The sequence below is a fragment of the Cervus elaphus genome, chromosome 18 (genome assembly GCF_910594005.1).
Source record: "Cervus elaphus chromosome 18, mCerEla1.1, whole genome shotgun sequence".
Taxonomy (NCBI): domain Eukaryota; kingdom Metazoa; phylum Chordata; class Mammalia; order Artiodactyla; family Cervidae; genus Cervus; species Cervus elaphus.
The window spans coordinates 125,412,942-125,418,941 of record NC_057832.1 but is presented as its reverse complement, the minus strand read 5'-3'; positions in this window follow the sequence as shown (position 1 = coordinate 125,418,941).

The following is a 6,000-nucleotide window of genomic DNA, read 5'->3' as shown; positions in this document are numbered from 1 at the left end:
CACAATGAAGGGACTGAGCACACATGAGTCAGACACTTAATCAAGTATACTGATAAATAAATGTGTGAAAATGACAGGTACAGACCTTGTCCCTCACACTTATCTGAGTGATTTTTAATTGGAAGAGGATACTGAATTAGATTTAACCTGTGCAAAAACAGCTTGCAGAAACAGAACAAATTTCTGTACAAGCATTTTTTTTTTTAATGTTTAAAGAAGATATTCAATATTTCTTACTGGTTGGGGAGCAATCAGATTTATTGTATGGTGAGTTCTCTGAGCCTGAATGCCCCTCTAGCAAAGACCCAGGGGCCACTTGTTAGAAGATGTGGAAGAAGGCTCCAAGTGTCCTTGCTATCAGTTGAATTAAATGGCTTCAAAAGTTTGCTCTTTTATAAACTAGAAAATGTAGTTTCTTCTTCAGCAGAGCATGGAGAAAAAGAGCATCTATTTGTAAAATGATTTGAACTGAATTTCTCATCATCTTACTATTGAAAACATTACCTTTACAGGCTAATTCTCCATCTCGGAATTGATCTTCAGCATTGAAACTGAAGAACATGAGATGAAGGAGACCAAATTCATGACAATGGGATTTGTACCATTTCCTCAGATATAGAGAATTCTATTTTCACTCTTACTTATCACCTACATTGTCACTGTCAAGGGAAACCTTCTCACTATGGTACTAAATCTGTGGCCAGACTTTGGACTTCACAATATATTTCTTCCTGGCCTCTGATCCTTGATAGATGCCTGCTATTCTTCCATAATCCCTAAAATGCTAGCTGATTTGCTGTCTGATTCAAAAGCTGTCTCCTTCAGGGCCTGCATGGCACAGCTCTTTTTTGAACTTTTATTTCTTGCCAGCTTCAGAGACTGCCCTCCTTGCCATTGTGCCTGTGACCACTACATGGCCATCTGCAGACCTCTGCACCATGTGCCTATCATGGACCACCGCACATGCTGCCTCCCGGTGGGCGTGTGTCAGGCAAGGCTTTGCTCCACTCAGTTGGACAGATCCTAGTCACTCTCTGACTCCTGCTCCATGGCCCCAACCTCATGGATCATTCATGTGTGACATTTCCCCTGATACAACTTTCCTGCACTGACATGTTCCTCTTGGTTGCTCCATGGTGGGGTAACTCCTGTGATCATTTGTAACGTAGGTGGTATCCTACATGGTCATCCTGGACTCCTTGAAGACTCAGGGTTCTACAGGAAGGAGAAAAGCCCTGACTACCTGTAGCTCCCACACCACAACTGTTGTCTTGTTCTCTGTGCCCTGTATTGTTATGTGTCTGAAACAGGGGCTACTTTTCCCATGGACAAAGCCATAGCAGTATTCTATACTCTTTTATTCCCAGATTAAATCCTATATCTACATGGTAAGGTATACAGAGTGCAAAAATGCCATTAGAATGTTATTAACCCAATGTAAAATTTCAGATTAGAAATGATCTAACATGAAGGGTTTAATTCTTTCATGATCTTTACATTTTATATTTTATTACTAGAAGATTTTCCCCCTTCTTACCTGACACTAATAGCACCTCTGCAAGGTAGGTGTTATTTTGATTATTCCCATACTTCTCACCGAACACTAACAGTATCTCTGCAAGGTCAGATTATTATGATCATTCCCATTTCACAGATGAAGAACAATAAAGTTCAAAAAAGTTAAACAGTTCACCCAGTGTCAGCGAAATATTTTTGTATCCTCATTCTCCTAAATTCAAATTTGATCGTTTTTCAAGCATTTCACAGGATTTAAAAAAAGAGTCAGTGTCTCATTATAATCTCTTTCTTTTTAGTAATTAAAAATGTTTCTTTCTAATTACAAAGATGTATGTATACATAGTTGTATATATAGTTGTGTGTGTATACATAGTTGGTACTCAGAAATTTGTGTGATTTACCGGTATCTATGATGATGTGGAATGTAAAATAATTAAAAAAAAATAGTTGTCATTACTCTCTTGACACACATCTTATATACTTAATATTTAAAATTGTATTGGGCTTATTGTTTTGTTAGGCTCAATTTGTCAGCTGTTGTAAGCTAGTTGTACTCTATCTAAACTGATGTAAAAATTTTAAAGTGTTTTCAAATACTCACAACTTTATACAATTAAAATTTAGTGTTCTTATTTTATAGAAAAAAAAATGAAAAATTAGAAAGATAGATAATTAGATCATAAAGCATGTAAGTCAGCTTTCAACCCAAATATTCTTACTCTACATCCTGTTAAGTTTGCGCTAAACAGAACTCCTTAGGACTGGCATTTGATTATGGTTTGGTATTTAAAAAATAATTTTGTTTATATACCATAGGAAGTGATACCCTATGAGGTTAACAATTAGTAGCAAGTAAAAGCAGGTGTTTTTCAAAAGCACACAGGAAAACGTGTTCATATAGCACTTCACCATTAGAAAGTTAGCTTTACACTTGGTTCCCTGAATCCGGAATCCTGTTGAAAACTGCTTTAGGAGATTATTTGTATGGGATATATAAAAAGAAAACAGGAATCATTACTACACAGTTGACTAAAGACTGCATTTCTCAGCTAAACAAATACATAACTTATAAGACTCTATAATGAATGAATCCTGGAAGTTTTCAGAAATGAAGTTGCCTACCAAAATGCAGGGTTTGTATTTGTCATAGGTGTTTTTATAGTTTCCTCTTTTGACAGAAGATGCAGCCTCCCGCAACATGGATATCATATATTCTATTGAAGAAATCATTGGACTTCATGATGTAACAATGTTTAGCAAGCATATTATGGTTATGAGAATATGATGGAGAGTAAGATACTAGACTCAGGATCAGGAGACAAGAGTTTTATTTCTCACTATGCTATCATCTTCTTTAATTTATTTCTATAGGTAGTTTCTTTAGGTAAATTGGAGCATGCTTCCAAGTTCTGTGATTCTGCCCAAGGCAATATATTTATTGCCATAAATATTGCTGTATTTGATTCTACTTCAATTAGAAGTAAACATGGAAAAGATATGAGAACACAGTCCGACTCTCAAAACTTTACCATTTCTTGTAAGCAACTATTATACTTGGTTTTTATGAAATTAGTCCCTGAACCTATCAAAGGTCAAACTGTACCTCAGCTAGTTTCTGATAAACTATAATAAGATCCATATATAATTTCTCCTACTTTCATTCTCGTTAATCATTCAAGTTTGAGAATCTGTGTTGCTATCTCTCTGAGGTTTTAGACCACTCTGTCCTTGGATTTGTATTCTGTAAACAGACTTTCCTGATAAGGCTCCAGGAGCTCTTCTTTTGGAAAATCATTTTCATTGATAACCTTCACTGATTTAGACTTAACTCCACTCTCTCTGCGCTTCCCAGGTGACACTAGTTCTAAAGAATCTGCATACCAACGCAAGAGTAGCAAGAGATCCAAACTCAGTCCCTGGGTCAGGAAGATTCCCTGTAGGAGGAAAATGCAACCTAATCCAGTATTCTTGCCTAGAAAATTTCATGGGCAGAGAAACCTGGCTGGCTACAATCCATGGGGCTGCAAAGAGTCAGAAATGACTGAGCACACATGCACACACTGTAACTCACATTTAAGGGCTTCTCTCGTGGCTCAAATGGTAAAGAATCCACCTGCAATGCAGGAGACCCAGGTTCAGTCCCTGGGTCAGGAAGATTCCCTGGAGAAAGAAATGGCTACCCACGTCAGTATTCTTGCCTGGGTAATTCCATGGACAGAGGAACCTGGTGGGCTACACACAGTTCATGGAGTCACAAGAGCTGGGCATGACTGAGCTACTGACACTTTCACTTTTTCTTTCTTTCCACTCTCTTTCCCTTTTATGCTTCACTAGGGTTTGGCGTGTTACACTAGACATGTGTAGGGATTCCAAAGCAATCCTTCCACCTAGAGTTGTAGCTATTTAGGTAGAAACTGGATGGATGACTTAATGGGCAATTGTGAATGGATTTCAGTCTTTTATGAAGTTGATAATGATGGTTTGAGTTAGTTTATTTTAATTCTCTGACCCCGACTCTGGCTTTCAGTCCAGTATTGAAAGCCAAGATCAGGACATTTTCATGAAAACACTCCAGCAAAAACCTTATCCCTTATAGTTATGTAGATAGTTTAAAATCCTCATTCAGACTGACTTTGGCAACTGCTATCACAATATTAGTATAGCACTATAGTATTGGTGTGTCTAGTCAAATAGGTTTAGTCATATGGTTTCAATTTTATTAAACTCCTTTGCTTTATGACACAACCTGCTCAGAGTGACCACATTTTCTAGACTCAGATCATTAATGTATTTATATTTGGGCATGGTAAGTAAGATTGTTTCTATACAGGAATATTCCTGAGTTGAATTGAATTAAATATATTTACAAAATAATTTCTAATATTGGTTTTTATTTATTTTAGTATATAATAGTGAAAGCCTTACATTTGGTGGCAGCATAAACATGTTATGCCACTTCAGTAGTAAAACAGTAATTTAATTATGAAAATCCTGACCCAGGACTTAGTGGTCTGGCTTCTTACTACTTCCTCTTGGCAAATGGCACTCTTACTCACTGTCTTATAGTCCCTTGCTATAAATTGTGAATATTACTGCTTATTTTTTCTATTTCATATGGATATTGTACAATTAAATTTAAAAAACTGAAATAAATGCATTTTATTATTTCTGAGTATAATTAAAGGATGGAATTGTTTTTCATTATTATCATGCTAACTTAATTCAAGAATTGGCACCAGAAAAATGAAGAAGTACTGTAAACTGGACTTCACAGGATAGGGTTCATAATGATTCCTTAATATCTATCTGAAAAAAAAAATGCAAAAATTATGATTTGCATGAATGGTAGTAAAAATCCAAATAGCAATTCAAAATATTATAATAAAATGTTTAAAGCAGACAATTAGCCACCTGAACGCTTAACTAATATAATAACAACTATTTAGGCTTCATTTTAAGCTCTTGCTCACTCAGTCGTGTCTGACTCTTTTCGACCTCATGGACTATATAGCCTGCTAGACTCCTCAGTCCATGGGACTTTTCCAGGCAAGAATACTTGGGTGGGTTGCCATTCCCTTCTCCAAGGGACCTTCTCGATTCAGGGACTGAACCTGAGTCTCTTGCATTGGCAGGCAGATTCTTTTACCACTTAGTCACCAGGGAAGCTCCCATATTAAGTTCGAATGTTATCAAATACCTAAATTAACAAGTGAACAACTTTTTTTTCCCTCTTGCCATTGGGCTTTATCTTCATGTATACTCAAGGAGGACTTCAAAATTAAAGATGAATTTTATAAAAGTTCTCTGATGTTCAGTTAACTTACAGAAATTAATTGGGTTTTTGGCAAGGTCCGATAATGATGGAGAAATCCTCTCGAGGCCCTATTAGCCACAGCTAAGAAACTTTACAGAATCTGCAAGCATACAGGGTGGTACTTTCAAGGCTTATGCAAATGTCCCCTTTATAAATCAACAGAGACCCTTATTGTGACTGAGCTAGTTGGCACTTTTAAATCTTATAATTTTATTTCATTCTTTGTGAACTAACAGCTGCCTGGGGCCCAGACCATGGACCTATGTCAGATACACTCATAGGTGAGAATTTCTTTTCCAGGAAATGATATAATCATAGACTCTCAGGTTTAAATGAGTCTTACAAATATTATCAATCGTCATCCTCACCTGTTATTTAAATCCATATATACATCAAGAGAGAGATACTCAAGTGTAATACCACTAACTTAGAAGTAAAGCTGTTTTGTACTCTTTTTTATTGGTATAATTTTAAATTAGTATTATACAAAATTAGGACTAAATTAGTCATAATAATTACAAAGTTAAAAATTGCATGTACAATGTTCTTCTCATTAGAGAATGTACCTATGATATTATATAATTAAAAAAAGCTCTCTATTAAAAGCTACACATTAATCAGGAAATCCATTTCTCCAATGTTGAACATTCCCTGTCATTTCTAAAATT